Source organism: Dermochelys coriacea, chromosome 2 (genome assembly GCF_009764565.3).
Source record: "Dermochelys coriacea isolate rDerCor1 chromosome 2, rDerCor1.pri.v4, whole genome shotgun sequence".
Classification (NCBI taxonomy): Eukaryota; Metazoa; Chordata; order Testudines; family Dermochelyidae; genus Dermochelys; species Dermochelys coriacea.
Genome location: NC_050069.1, coordinates 72,608,736 through 72,624,964, shown reverse-complemented (window position 1 = coordinate 72,624,964; position 16,229 = coordinate 72,608,736). Strand labels below are relative to the sequence as shown.

The window sequence follows — 16,229 nt, the reverse complement described above, 5'->3', positions numbered from 1 at the left end:
GAATGGCAAGCAGTACTCTCCCTTGGTAGTAGGAGTGAGGAGTTTCAGCTTTATCAAACAGTGATTGAAGTACTGACCTGAATTTAGCTGTACTGACCTGCCTGCCATGTGAAGGGCATAATATTTAACATAAGTCAGTGGGTTGTTCCATGTTGTAGCCTTGAAATCTCAGAGACTGGCATATTCCTGAGGCAGGCAGAAGATGCTGTCTCTGCCTTCATGGAAGCGTGCCTTGATGTTCAGAGGGAGATGGTCATCAGCCATCTGATACCAGGTAGAAATGCACTGTTTGATTTACTAAGATTATCTGAGACAATATGGCTTAGCTTTTTGATGGGCAGGATATATCCATGAAGAAGGGCAGAAGACAGCTTGTGGAGCTTAGTATTATTAAAACAACATGTCCAACGTATGTTGCTCTGCTTCTAGTGTTAAGTGCAGGCTTCAGGAAAAAGATGGGCAAGGTAACTGATTGGTTGTGATGGAATTCCAACATCACCTTAGAGATGAACTTGAAGTTTGGTCCCAATGCTACCTTGTCTCTATGGAAGGGATGTGTAACACGGTCTGGCCAGAGCTTGGAGTTCACTGACTCTCCGTGCTGAAGTTACAGCAAACAGAAAGACAGTTTTGATGTCAAGAGGTATACCAAGCAATCAGACAGTGGTTCAAACAAGGACTCCATAAGTTTTCAGACCATGTTGAAGTCCTATTTGAGATTCTGGTCTCTAACCAGAAAGTAAGAATTAAGTAGACTCTTGAATTTTTATAATATGGGATGTGAGAACATAGTATGACTGTACCAGGGTGTGACGTACCAATCCTGCTGCAAGATGAACCTGGAGAGAGTCAAATGATAGTCCAGTATGTTTCAGGTACAGCATGTAGTTGAGGATCTTTGGTACTAGGGTCTCTACTGTGTCTGTTGGGCTACCTACTTTAAAAAAAAAATCCATTTTGAGAGCAAGTTTTCCTAATGGAAGGTTTTCTGCTTTGTAAGAGATTTTCCTGAAACTGTAAGGAGCAGTCTCTGCCATTAGCATTCAACCAGACAACTTCCATGACATCAGATGCAATGACTGTGGTTCTGAGTTATTATATGCGGGCAGGTTGAGAGGTGCACAAGAGGCCACCTGAAATACGCATGACAGCCAAAACTGTATCAACCAGCAATGGACTATCAGGATTATCATAACCTTGCCTGGTTTGATCTTGGATTTTACCCTGGGGATGAGGAGAATTGGCAGTCAGGCATACATGAGTCCTTGAGGCCACAGAAGGAGAAAGGCTTCTGGCAATCAGCCTTGGCTCACACTCCCTCTGGAGCTGAATTTCAGGCATTTAATGTTGCCTTCTGTGGTTTATTTGGCGCATGCAATCCGATCAAGCCAAGCCATAGTGTTCTTATTAACAATGCTCAAGGAATGAAGACCTCCAGTCATTTTGTAGTCCTCAACAATGTGTGTCATGATTTGTGAGTGCCCATGTTGACATAATGGACTGTCTCTAAAATGTCACCAAAATTCCACTGCAGCACACATTCCATGTCCGGTAGGAAACCAATTCAGAAGGCTCCATTGCATTTGTGGTAAATCAAACCCGGGCTGACCTTGAGTGGGGTCTGAGACAAGATAATTTGTCACTTTCTCTGCAGATCATGAAGTTTGCCATGCATCCTCTACCATAAATCCCTCACCCAGTAAATTTATCCACAATGGGCAACGTGAGGGCAGACAGCCATCTGATGGATAAAACAAATCTTTAATTAATGGTAGATGTGGGCATATCGTGCAATTTTGTCACAAGCTTTGCTACGCTTTCCTCTCTGCGAACACTGGGCTGAGTAATTTTGCAGAGAACCTGTAACCATGGTAGAGGAGTAGATTTAAGTGTGCCTGAAATAATACGCATGGTGGAATTAAGTTGTAGGTCGATCATCTTTGTGTGAGATGAGTGAGCCCATACTAGAGCACAATACTCCGCTGCATAATACCTGAGTGCCAAGGCTGAAGTTTGTATCATTTGGGCATTGGCACCTGTCAAGGTTCCTTCCCCACTCTGAACTCTAGGATACAGATGTGGGGACCTGCATGAAAACCTCCTAAGCTTACTTTTACCAGCTTAGGTTAAAACTTCCCCAAGGTACAAACTATTTTACCCTTTGCCCTTGGACTTCCACTGCCACCACCAAACGTTTGACTGGGTTTACTGGGAAAGTGTTGTTTGAAAACGTCTTCCCCCCCAGAATCCTCACCAAAACTTTGCACCCCCTGTCTGGGGAAGGCTTGATAAAAATCCTCACCAATTTGCATAGGTGACCACAGACCCAAACCCTTGGATCTTAAGAACAATGAAAAAAGCATTCAATTTCTTACAAGAAGAATTTTAATAGAAGAAAAGGTAAAAAGAGTCACCTCTGTAAAATCAGGATGGTAAATACCTTACAGGGTAATTAGATTCAAAACACAGAGAATCCCTCTAGGCAAAACCTTAAGTTACAAAAAAGACACAAAGACAGGAATTTCCATTCTATTCAGCACAGCTTATTTTCTCAGCCATTTAAAGAAATCCTAATCTAATGCATATCTAGCTAGATTACTTACTAAGTTCTAAGACTCCATTCCTGTTCTGTCCCCAGCAAATGCATCACACAGAAAGACAGACAGACTGACAGACCCTTTGTTTCTCCCTCCCTCCAGCTTTGAAAGTATCTCGTCTCCTCATTGGTCATTTTGGTCAGCGAGGTTATCCTAGCTTCTTAACTCTTTACAGGTGAAAGGATTTTTCCTCAGCCAGGAGGGATTTTAAAGGTGTTTACCCTTCCCTTTATAATATATGACAGCACCCCATGTTGTTCTGACCAGTTTTCCAAGCAAGTTGCTATGTGTTTTGACCTTAGTTGCTGTCTTTCTAAGATGGTCATGATATCGGAGAGTTCTAGCCAATGTGATGCCTAGATATACTGGGTGTGAATCATGCTTTATTTGCTGACCATTGAGAACTATGTCCAGCTCTCTGAAGTGGATGTAAGCGGAAAACACTTGACACAATCTAACTTCCACTTGGTATCAGGCACCACCGATGATAATAATCGGCCACAGACACCATATCTGCTTTCAGAACAGTGCTTTCTTTTCAGAACACCGTATCTGCTTTCAGAACAGAGAATATATGGTAGGTTATTTGAATATACATTTAATAATGTTGGAGATAATAATGATCCTTGTGGGACGTCATTCTTCTGGTGCCGCAAGCACTTGTTGCATCACCAATGTGCACACAGAAATGTCAGTTTTTCAAAAACAGAGCCATTGCATATACTAACCAACCTGGCATAATTCTAGACAATTTCATCCTTGCCAGAACACCAATAAGGTCCAACTTTGCAGCAGACAATCTTTCAACATTCAGCTGGAGGACCTTAAGTGCTAGATCTATGACTAGAAAAATCATTGTCAGGAACTTGTTTGACCAGTTGGCCAAGATTTGTAGTAATCCTCAAATTAGAAATGCTAGATGGATCATCTGTTTTTCTGGACCACAGACAAGCTGTAACTGGGTACTTACAAGGGACATGTGAACATCGATCCATTGTCCCCCTCTTCTGTGGTGATGAGGTTTCTATTATGGGAGCCCCCACTTACAGAATATTGGCCCCATCAAGGACTTCCTCAGCGACAATTTATGGCTGATTACCATGCATCATTGTTGACCCCTGGAAGGTGTAGAAACAACAGGGTTATCCCACGTTGATGACATCACATTCAAAGCTTGATGGCTCCTTGGTAGAAAGGGGACGACCAAGCACCTCTTGGCTTGTTCATATAATACATTATGGACATGTCTGTCAGGATTTTCACTGTAGAGTTCTGCTGAACAGGAAGGAAATGCTATACCGACCAGTCTGATGGTCCTGGGCTCCACAAGCTTCATGGGTAGTTCTAGGTCACCCTGACAGAATGTGCCTCGCATCTGCATATGGCCCAGCCTGTCCCCGAGGAGCCTGTCATAAGCCTTTGGCACAGGGTAGAGAAAGGAACCCCTTTTTGTACATTCATTGGGTCAAGCCACCAAGTAAGCTCTCTTGCAGTACCTGAGGCAGGACTAACTCTTATTCATGAGATGTCTGGACTGGGAGCATGTGGACCTCAAACACATTTGTAATGTAATCTGGTAAGCAGCATCACAAATTTATATGCCAAAATGTTACCAACGAGTAACAGACACGTACACTCTGTCATTTGATTTCATTTGAGTTAGATTCTGGTCTCCAGTTGCCGGCAAACTGTCTTCTGGGACGTGGGTTCTTGCTGACAGTGAACTCTATCGACTGTGATTGTGTGAGGCATGATTTCTGGTAGTTCACAAGGAGTCTTAGGTGACAGAGCAACAAGAGGACATGTCTAATACTGTAGCAGTCTCCTGTTGGGACCTGCTTCTGATCAGCCAATCATCCAGCTACAGTATATGCAGATTCCTTATCTCCTTAACTGTGCTGCCACTACTGTCAGGCATTTCATGATTATTTTTGGTGCTGTGGAGAGTCCAAATGGCAGAACTCTGTACTAGTAAAGGATAGGCCCCACTGTGCATCTTAGTGTTGGCCAGATGGATAGCTATATGGAAGTCTGCCTCCTGCAAGCTGAGAGCATACATAGGAATACAGAATGGGTCATTTGGTATTGTCCAGTCCATTGCCATTCCTGATAAGTCCATGGCAGCTGAGTCCTATTAGGAAAGCTGGCAGGTCCTTCTGTGCTGCCGACCACCAATCTCGGAGGAGAGAGTTTGCTGCTGGAAAGAAGCAAGAACATATGCCCCTGTGACAGAGAGAGGGAAAAAAAAAAAAACTCGTTAGGGCAGTTCAGATGTATGTGATACTGGGGTCTGTACTAGTAGGTGCTCTGGCACCAATGACTGTCCTGATTCTCCAAGGAGCACATCAACCACAGTAGGCCTCAACACAGAGAGATGTGCCACTGGAGCAGTCTGTCTCTCTCATGGGCTGCTCCTTACCACCAGCCACTATTCCCTCTAAGCTGTGCGCACGCGCACACAGATCCTAAAGCCCGTGCACACAGCAAAATACCGCGCACACAAAAATTTGCACAGAAAAAATTTTTGCGTGCACACGGCCTGTCAAAAATTAGAGGGAACATTGCCACCAGCTCTCACCACTGTGCAGGCTTTGGTGGTTTTATTTCTAGACACCTTCCATAGTTTGTCCTTATGGAAGGACACTGACCTATTCCTGGACTTGCTGCCTCTATACCTGCAGCACTTCCTATCAGTGCTGAACTTTGGTACCAGCGTTGTTGGTGCCAGCTTCAGTGCCAATGATCCTGGTGTCTGCTTCAGTGCTGGAGGTGTCAGTGCTGGGTCTTCTCTTTGCACCATCTGCTCAGTGCTGATCTTCGGCATCACTTGCCTGCTAAATAAAAGCATTGGACAATCCTGACGTGCCCACTAGCAGAACTCTGGAGCTTGTCTCCTCAGGGTCTGATGAGACCTTCATGAATTGTTCCAGAAGACAACGCTTCAGACTCCTATCTCAACTTCTGCATTCTTGTGGAGAAATATCTGTTCAACATATATGTGACTCCTAAACAGCAGAGATACCTGCAGTGTCTATCTTTCAGGGGAACTAGCTAACTGCAGGATGGGCGGGGCTTGAAGTTCATAGGTTTTGACTCCACCCTGTTAAGAAGCCCTATACTGGGGGGGGGTCTAACCATCAACACTTAATCCAGACAGATTGATGCACATTATGGCAGTTATATGAATTTTGTGAGGGTGGGAAGAGGGAACTGAAAGACAGGTGGTGTCACCTCACCCCTTTGTACTCGTGTAGGAGTACGAGGACAGAGAGCATACACATGGCACGGATACAACGGATACTATTAAAAAAACCCTCTGGTATCATTCTCATGAGGCACACTGGGGTCCACACTGACATGTTCAAAGGAAGTGTTTTCCTTGGTTTACAAAAGTGTTAGTGTCATTAGCTGACAAAAACTGAACAAACATATCATTAAAAACAAAACTTGATCAACCCAACGGATGAAAAAAATCTGTAATAATAATAGTAATAGTAATTTCAATAATAGAAATTCTGAAAAAGTTAAGGCTATTTTTTCTCCTTATTTCACTTAGCCCGTTTTTATAGTTCTATCAATTTAGCATTTAAAGACAGAAAGAGCATCGCTCAAAAATATTTTAGTTTATTAAGCTTAACTGACTTTGCTGATGGAACAAGTTTAATAGGAGATTTATAAGATACCATAAGCTGCACTAAGGAAGCGGAACACTTTAAACAGTGATCGAAATATAAACTATACTTTTGCATATGTTTAAACATGGATGTTAACAAGCCGCTCAATTATCCACAATCAATATTTAATAGAAGCCAAATTCACCCCCAAGAGAGGGCCAGAACAAGGCCTGTACACCACTTATGCTCCTGTAAGCCCTATATTGAACTGGCCCTCTTCAAAAGCATCATTTTCATCCCAGAAGGATATTCTATTTGAACTTGCAGCACTATGCTGTAGAACAGATTCACAAACCACTGATAATTTGTAGAGCATTTGCTGATGACTTGCAGCGAGCAGGACAGTCATGATTGTCGTTTCTCTTTGTTACGATCTCTGAGAAAGATTAGATGAGAAGGTGAAGAAATGAGGACCAAAACTAGACAACACTTATCTTTTCCAAAAACATACAACTCACTTATTGCATTAAACAGCTAAAAATGTAATCTTGTTTTCCACGTACGCCGTTTGTTTAGATACATAATGGCAAACTGACAGAAAGATGGTCCATATGATTTTGAGTGGACCAAGAGGTGGCCCGTGAACTATTCCATTAATCAGTCCATAGTTTGAAAAGTTTGCGATTATTTGTTTCATATAAGTGGAACATTAGTATTTCAAATAAGAGTCACTTCCAGCCCTAACAGAACACAGCTTTGGCTGGATATTACTCACAGAATGACCAAGGGGAAAATCATTAACCATGATGGCATTTCAGCAGTCATTAGACTTTAAATTTTAAACACCCCATTAAGATGAACAGGTAAATTCATTTCATGCTATTATTTCAGTATGTCGTAAGTCTAAGAAACGACAGCTACACATGGGTTTACATTAAGTATAAAAAAATAAAGTCAACCTCCCCTTCCATGAAACAATCAATTTTAGAAAAAACAACAAATTGCAGGTAATCTTTATATTTTTATTTTTGACACCAGTCTGAAGTAGTATTACGGTCCATCATTGTACACCTTATATTTTTCAAAGCTTTCACAGAGCCCAGACTCAAGACACCTGCATATAAGCCAACTATCATACAGATAAAAGAAAAGAAAAATGTCTGAAAGAGTATTTACCATGTCTTGACAAATAAATCTGATGCACAAGAAATGAAGTTGGCATAAACCCAGGTATTGTGGAGATGTGTTACGCATCATACTTTACTCAAGATTAGGATATTACACAGATTAGATTGATCACAGCTAAAAGTGCACACCTAGCCTTTTACATATGACAATCAATGCTTTTGAGCATGATTTAAAGTTTGTTTATGGCATAACTGCTGCAGCAAAAGAATATACAAGCGAGGTCAAGGCTAAAAATAGCAGATGGCTAGCCACATTCTTGACATTTGAAACCTCATCCTAGAGCTATGTATTAATACAGATTGTTGGTCTCTACAAGAATACACAGTCAAGTCTTTGTCTAAAGAAAAAACGGATATGGGCCTAGTATACCAAGGGCCTGACCCTTCAAACACCAAGTAAAGTGCTTCAGTAGGATCCTATGGTAGTAGGCAATAAGCTTGCAATGTGGATAGCTCTTAGCTTGAGGCACATGGCAAATCCTATCTGATGTTTAATTTAAAGGCTTAGAGCCTGGAGGCATAAAGTTGGTGATTCTTCATTTCCTGATCCTCCTCCCCCAGTGCTGTGCTGCAAACTCTTGTTCCCAATTTACCCTCAAGATCCGAGAGACAAGGTGGGTAAGGTAATATCTTTTATTGGACCAACTTCTGTATGTTAAAGAGACAAGCCTTCGAGCTGTACGGGACTCTTCTTCAAGTCTGGAGTTGGTCCAATTAAGATGTTATTTGTAACGGGGTGCAATCACCTCTTGTGAGCACTCCCTTGGCTGAATGCGTGCCTGCACACACACACACACACACACACACTCTCACTCTGACTGTCCCTCCTCTGGGATAGAGCAGACCCCAGGGCTCCCTCCTTGGAGACAATGTTTTCACCCTCTTGGGGCTTCCTTGCTACACTATAGTTAAGTGGCTGGGCCACTATAGTTAAGTTGCCCCCTCTGGGGTGCCTCACTGTCCAGGCCACTTCCCACAATGGCTAATGGAGGTGGACCTGGGTCTGCCCACTATTCCAGGTCCCATCCAAAGGACCCTGTAGATAGCAGCTATCTGCTGTGTTCCTTTATCTAAGTCACACTGCTGCTCTAATTACCTGGACCACTTCCCTGGGGCCCTGTGCTGTCTTCAACTTTACCTCAGGGCCTTGTCCGGATGGAGTCCCCACAACCAGCTCAAGGCTCCTTCTCGCTCTCCCTGGCTTTTGGCAGCACTACCTCATCTGAGATCCTGTAGCTCTGTCACTCAGCCACACACCAGCCACACTCCTCCAGCTCCAGCAGGAATTGAACTCCCTCTGGCCCTACAGCTCTTCTTATATTAGACTGCTGGGCCCTGATTGGCTGTCCCACACAGCCACTCTAGGCAGTTTGGAGGACCCTCTCCGTTGCCCTTTTTTGGGCCGAGGTGTGGCAGGGCCATGAGGCCTCCCACAGCAGGCCTGGTATACCCAGTCATATTATCTCACTCACCTTATCCCTTTAAAATCCTGGGATGAACACGGACTCAACAACACTGCAAACTCAAGATCCTGCACAGCCAGCAACCAATTACCAGAGTGGCAGTGAATCCACCAATGCTGCTCAGTTATCTGATGCTACTGTTGTTGAGTGGCAGTTTCTTTCCTTACCAAAAGGAAGAATGTTGTTTACAAACCATTGGTAGCTAAAAACAATTGAAACAGTCTCCTTCATGATAGGACATTCTTTTGTCTGCACTAAGTTTTTATATTTTTACAGGCAAATCATGTAGTTAATGTGGGAGCAAGCGTTTTTATTTTGTGCACTATATTTTGTAAATGGAAGGGATCAATGAGGAAATATTGGAATTTTGTCCAAGTTGGCACACCAATATTAATTCCATAACAGGATTACTTCTCAGGGCTGTCTTGTCAGAGACAGACTATAGATACCCATTTGTATCTGCCCCCACTCCCTTTTGATCCTCAAATCATATTTCCAGCGCTCAACCCACCTACTTAAAACTACAATCCTATCACAGCTTGCACTATTGCTAAGGCCTATCATGGCCTGTAACACAGAATAGTCTACTGCAGGGGTCGGCAACCTATGGCATGTGATTTTTAATGGCATGCTGCTGCCTGCCAGGTCCCAGCCGCCGTCCCTGCTCAGCCTGCTGCCGAACCCAGGCCGGGACCCTGGCAGGCAGCAGCGTGCCATTAAAAATCTTGCCAGCCCCAGCCCACTCTTCTCCACCCTCCCCCCCGGGGACAGGGTGAAGCCGCTTGGTCCTGCCGGCTGCTGCTGCAGGACAGGCAAACTCCCCTCTCCCCCGCCTCTTCCCCCAGCTTACTGGGTTTCTGTCCCTCCTCCTCTCCCGCCCTCCGCCGATCAGCTGATGGCCCTTGCGAGGGAGGGAGAGAAGAGAAGCGGCTGCAGCATGCTCACTGCTCCGGGGAGGAGGCGGAGAAGAGGTGGGGAAGGGGGGTGGAATCAGGGCTTATCCCCTTCAGCCCCCTGCTGCGAGCCACTCTGGGCAGCGGGCTGGTACCACCCCCACGACCCTAGCCCACACCCCCAACCCTGTGCCCTGACCCATACACCCCCCCATGACCCCAGCCCTCTTCCCTGACCCCTGCACTCCCCCACATAGCGAGCCCCAATTCCAGCCCCCCCCCACATACCCAGCCCCCCACCCCATGCCCTGACTCTTGCACCCCCCACACTTCCACCACCCCCCCCCCCGAGCACCAAACGGGAGCTCCTGCACCCGCCCCCCCCACATTTCCACCTGCACCGCTCGCACCAAATGAGAGCTGCCCAGGTAAGCACTCCACACCCAAACTTCCTGCCCCAAACCTGAGCCCCCTCCCTCATTCTAGCTCCTGGCCAGACCTTGCACCCCAACCCCCAGCCTGTTCCTTCATCCCCAGCCCTGTGTTCAGTGCACTCCCACCCTCAGCTCAGTGCAGAGAGAGAGAGAAAGAGAATGGGCTAGAACCATGGAGAAGGTAGGTACCCACTCTTTGTGGGCATCGCTGGGATCCCAGACCGGCAACGGGCTGAGAGGGGCCGGCAACCGGGACCCTGGCTGGCAGGAGCCGGCAGACGGAACCCCAGACTGGCAGTGGGCTGAGCCGCTCAGCCCACTGCCAGTCTGGGGTTCTGGCTGCTGGCCTCTTGCCAGCTTAGGTCCTGGCCGCAGGCCTTGCTCAGCCTGCCGCCGGCCTAGGTAAACAGAACCCAGCCTAGGTGAACGGGCTGAGTGGACCGGTGGCTTAAGATCAGCATTTTAAATTTAATTTTAAATGAAGCTTCTTAAACATTTTGAAAACCTTGTTTACTTTACATACGACAATAGTTTAGTTATACAATATATAGACTTATAGCGAAAGACCTTCTAAAATACATTAAAATGTATTACTGGCACGCAAAACCTTAAATTAAAGTAAATAAATGAAGACTCGGCACACCACTTCTGAAAGATTGCCGACCCCTGGTCTACTGCCTGGGAAACTACCAAGTCCTAAGTTCACCCTAAACTTTGTGGCTGCACAACTGCCTAGTCAGCCCCCACAACTGCCTAATAAACCCAGTGCAGGGGCTCAGGGCAGCGGCACTGGCAGGAAGAGGAGTCCCTCCCTCGGTCCGGCCCAGGCCCGCCGGAGCTGCCACGGCCGGGGGGAGAGGAGCCCCTCCCTCGGTCCGGCCCAGGCCCGCTGGAGCTGCCACGGCCGGGGGGAGAGGAACCCCGCCCCGGCCCCAACCTGCTGCAGCAAGAGAGGTCTGGGGGAGTCCTCTCTCCCCACCACAGCCCCAGGGTAACCCAAATCCTCCCAGGCCCCACCCCAGAGCCCTCACCCCTACCCCGCACCCCAACCCTCTGCCCCAGGCCCTGAACCCCCCCCTCGCCACTCCGAACCCTTCGGCCCAACCCCCACCACATGAATTTTGTTCTGTGCACCAATATGGATGTGATGTGTGACACACCACCTCCTACTGGTGCACATAACAAAATTCATTCCGCACATGGAAGTAAAAAAATTGAGGGAACACTGATCAAGTCCCATTAAAATAGCTCTGGCTCCCCTGCAAATCCAACCCCCTATTGTAAGAAAGGTGCTTGATGTCTAATTCACATTAAAAAGGGCTTCATCCCAAGCCTCCCCTCAATTTTCTCAAACTTGGGCTCAAGAATATATTTCTTAACCTTAGGTTGCAAAGCAAACTAGACAAAAGGGAACCAAAGTAAGTAGATGCAATGATTTCTAAGCAAATACGCACATAGCCTGAAATAATAACCAGGTGGAAAATAGTACATTTATTTAAATGAGATGTTCAGCTCATCAGCTTAACAGTGAGAATTTAAAGGTCAGCCCCATTTCCACTGCTGGCCAACAGATGCAAGAGAAGCGACAGATCTTATTATGAAGACTGCACAATTGACTGAGTTGCATCTCATTTTGACAGAGCATGAGAAAATATAAGCATTTATTTCTTCTCTGCACACTTAAAGAGAAAACCACAGAAACAACTGGTAAACTACTTAAAAGGACATTTAGAAAGTGACACATCAACTGTAATGAAGTCAAATTTCAAGAAGTGGTTCAAGAAACTTCAGTTACAACACCTGCCCCTCCACTTCCACTTTTAAATTTATTTTCCTCTCTCTTCCTGCTGTGCAAGAGCCCCACACAAACATAAGGAAACATTCACCGTACAAAGGAGCAAAACTGACTACTGAAAGCACTGTCAAATGGACAACAGATTAAATATTATTCGCAAGTAAAACAAAATGTATTCCTTACAAGACAGAAGTACTGTTTTTTGAATTGATTGTGTCACTTTAAATCACACTTTTGGGAGGATAACTAGTGACTTCTACCAGGTAAGGGGTTGAAGGTTTTAGGCATAAGAATTAGCATCAAAACTTCAAAAAAAACCCCCAACAATCTGCGTGTGTGCAAAATGATCAAATATGTACATGCAAACTATTTGAGCACAAATGGCTTTTTGCACATGAGCATGGTGGTATGTTCACACACAAATAATTACATACACAAAATTGCGCATGCACAAACAGATGCTAAGGTAGGATTCTTAAATTTGGCCCTCAGATTGTTTCAGATGTAATTCTAAAATGGATTATGACTTCATAACTGATGGGTCAATATATGTCCATGAAGCAGTACAATCTCTCTTGTTTAAGAGTGCCTGTCACGAAGTCAGGGATACTACACCTAGTCTGATGTCCAAATTCCACCTTATATAATTAATTCAATCTAGCTGAGTTTTTCCATACAGTTTCAAAATCTTCTCCTCCCCACCACACTCCCACGCTTTAGATATACACTCTCCCTACCAAAAGTCTTGGTGGTGCATAATGTCCACATCATTCTTGAGGAACCAACCCTGCAAATGAATGTGTACAGACAAATCCATGCATAATCAATCACAAGATCAGGCCTAAATATATACTAAGGTACCGGAGAGATCTGTATTAGTTTCCAGTTATGAAAAGAGATGTTAGAATCAAAGCCAAGCCTAACCACAAATGTGACCTTTCCCATGCAACTATATAGGCTGTAAAGAAGAGAAACTATTATAAGAACAAAAAATAAGTATGCCATTTCATTTTTTACCCTAAACTTACATGTCATTTTTCTGGTTCCTCTTTTGATTTCACCCTCTTCCAAACAATAGTTATATTTGTCAGTTTCAAATCTTACACCATCGTTTTCAAATCTATTCAGGTTTTAAAACTAGCCTTCAACTTCCACCAGTTTCCTGGATCACAGTACTGCAGGTGTTCATTCTTTGCACTTACAAATTCTGTAGTTCACCTTGCTCACAGCAAGCTTTTAAAAACAAACTAAAGACTTAAATGTAAAGCCATTAAGGTTAATAGGGGCAGTATAGTCCACTACATGAAGCTACGTTGAATGGGGTGTGGGCGGGGAGTTGGCTAGACTTCATGTTGATGCTTTTACTTTATCATCTATATCGAAATGATAGAATTACTCAATAGCAATAAGAAAAGGAGTACTTGTGGCACCTTAGAGACTAACAAATTTATTAGAGCATAAGCTTTCGTGAGTGACAGCTCACTTCATCGGATGCATTTGGTGGAAAAAACAGAGGAGAGACGTGTGTGTATATAAATCTCTCCTCTGTTTTTTCCACCAAATGCATCCGATGAAGTGAGCTGTAGTTCACGAAAGCTTATGCTCTAATAAATTTGTTAGTCTCTAAGGTGCCACAAGTACTCCTTTTCTTTTTGCGAATACAGACTAACACGGCTGCTACTCTGAAACCTGTCAATAGCAATAGTGACCAAATGCCCTGAACAGGATCAAAGCCCTCTGTGCCAGTTGTGAAAATATATGCTTGTTCCTGCCTGATAAAATTGTAATGTCATTTTAGATTAAGAAATGTTTTAGGCCTATCTATGTATCTTATGTCCTAACTTGCAATCAGTCATTAAGTTTAGGGAGAAAAATTGCAGTAAAGCAAGCATTTTTAAAAATTGTGGGCTTCAGACTTCAGAGATTAAAAATATGGGTTAGTATCAGTTAACTGGTTTCAGAGTAGCAGCCGTGTTAGTCTGTATTCGCAAAAAGAAAAGGAGTACTTGTGGCACCTTAGAGGCTAACAAATTTATTTGAGCTTAAGCTTTCGTGAGCTACAGCTCACTTCATTGGATGCATCTGTTAACTGAAGTTCCTCCAATGATATAATCTCCGTGAGGAAAAGATGAACAACTTTTTACTAAGACAGGAACTGTAAATACACTAGTTTAAGGTCTGGAACTAACTATTCAGTCCTGGAACAATGTTAAAATCATGAGTGCAGATAAAAACGTATAGATGTCTGATTCCTAGCGATGGTAGTTCAAAAGTTATTAATATGTCCTAGACATTATGGAAGAGTCAATGGCCGGAAGTGTGTGTTTTGGTTTGGTCTGGTTTAAGAAATAGTGTTAATTATTTAGATATTTTAACTGTTCAGTTTCAAGGTTTAAAATTCCCTGGTTTCTAATGGTTGATTTTGAGAACAGTAATCTGTGTTTTTTTTTTTTTAACCTTAATGTGCTTCAACCATAAACCCAGAGTTTCTCTGAAAAGTTGACAGTTGGAGATCAACTCCTTCAAAGTCAAACTAGTGAAAGTGAAAAGCACCTAACCCTATTCAGGATGACTTCAATCCACCAAAATCATGACATCAGGATTTCACTTGAATTAGCTGTTCACTGAAACTCATATTCCATATGTGCCAGTCTTGGGAATTCATGCTTTCAGCAATGTTAGTTTGAAGTTATCTGGCTGTCTCTAAACAAACATTGTAATTGTGATTGTTCTGGAGGTATAGTTATGAAATCATAACCCCCAACTGTCTGTTCTTCCTGATCTAGGATGAATATCTGCTTTCACAGGATGGTAGGTGCATGAGAATGGGTCAAAGAAAGTCACCTAGCTTTTTTAAAAAGGAAAAAAAAAGCTAAATCAAGAGAGACTGTCACCTGGTAATATTTTAATTTCTCTTGACCGTGCTTATTGCAGATACCCACCCTGGATAATCTTTATATTGTTGATATCCTCAGAAGCATTATTTTTAACAGGATCTTCAAGAAGTTTTAACCTTCTTCCAATATTATAATTTACTTGGCTCTCATCTGAGGGAAGAAAGTCTTTCATTTGCATCAAAGAGGGCCATGTACATGCCATTTACTGGATGGGACTCAGTTTATAACAAGTGACTTTATCACAATGGGAACTATGAGTACTGATCCTTTTTAAAAGCTACCTCTCCACATGTATTATATTTTCCCTAAAAATAAAAACGTAATTAAACTCCAGAGAGAGATTGCCTGACAGATGAGGTTCCCCCTTCGCTCATGAGAAAATAAGGGCATGTCAACACTACAAAGTTAAGTCGATTTAATGCACCTTACACTGACCTAACTACGGAGATGTACACACTGCAATGCCCCTCCCCTCGCTTTAACTCGCCTGCTACACCAACTTAATAAAACCATCTGGACAGGAGGCAGAGACCTTTTTGTGATGCAGTTAGAATGACTCAGTGTCAGCGTCGACACTGCATTGCTTACGTCATCCGAAGTAGCCTTCAAGAGGTGTCCCACAATGACTACTCCCGTCACCGTTTTGAAGTCTGCTGCCCTGCAGCCACATACACAGGTGAAAGACCCTCTCCCTTTAAAGCCCCAGGAATTTTTGAAATTGCTCTTCCTGTTTGCTTGGCATGGAAAGCAACTGCCTAGTTGACCATGCCACCTCCACGAAGCATATATGTTTCTGCCTGGAATACACAGGTGGTGGTGGATCTCCTGGGTTTGTGAGGAGAGGAGGTTGTGCAGTCACAGCTCTGTTCCAGCCACAGGAACTTTGATAGCTACAGCCAGATTGCTCAAGGAAGTGCCGCATAAAAATCCAGGAGCTTAGGCAGGCGCACCATAAGGCAAGGGAGGCAAATAGCTCCTCTGGTATGGAGCCAAAGACATGCTGCTTCTACAAGGAGCTGCACGCCATCCTTGGCGGGTGACCCCACCTCCACTGCCAAGAGGCCCGTGGATAATTTGGGAGGGCTGGAGTCACTGGCCTCCAGAGCAAACCCATAGAACGATATGCTGGACAAAGAGGCGGAGGCGGAAGAGGATAGGGGACTGGCAACAGGTAGCAGAGAGATCTGGTGGCATGGCGAGCCAGAACCCTCTTTTTGACTCCTGAGCAGCCTAGCAAGTCTCAGAAACCCAGCTCTGCCAAGCCTGATGCAGGGGAGAAAACCTCTGGTAAGTACTCATTCTGCTTGCAATATTGCATCTGGTCACGTACTGCTTTTTAAAAATCGGGC

The 16,229-nt window shown here is 44.2% G+C and overlaps 1 protein-coding gene across 6 annotated transcripts in view; it reads right to left on the bottom strand.

Moving 5' to 3' along the window:
- Positions 1-16,229, bottom strand: part of PCMTD1 (protein-L-isoaspartate (D-aspartate) O-methyltransferase domain containing 1) — an 87,153-nt gene that overhangs the window by 58,008 nt on the left and 12,916 nt on the right. Inside the window, exon 1 of one of the 6 annotated variants that reach the window (XM_043507877.1) lies at positions 6,567-6,587. The exons of the other annotated variants lie outside the window; for them this stretch is intronic. The gene's annotated coding sequence lies outside the window, so the exon portion shown is untranslated. Of the gene's footprint in view, positions 1-6,566; positions 6,588-16,229 lie in introns of those variants that run through there. 6 annotated transcript variants of the gene reach the window in all.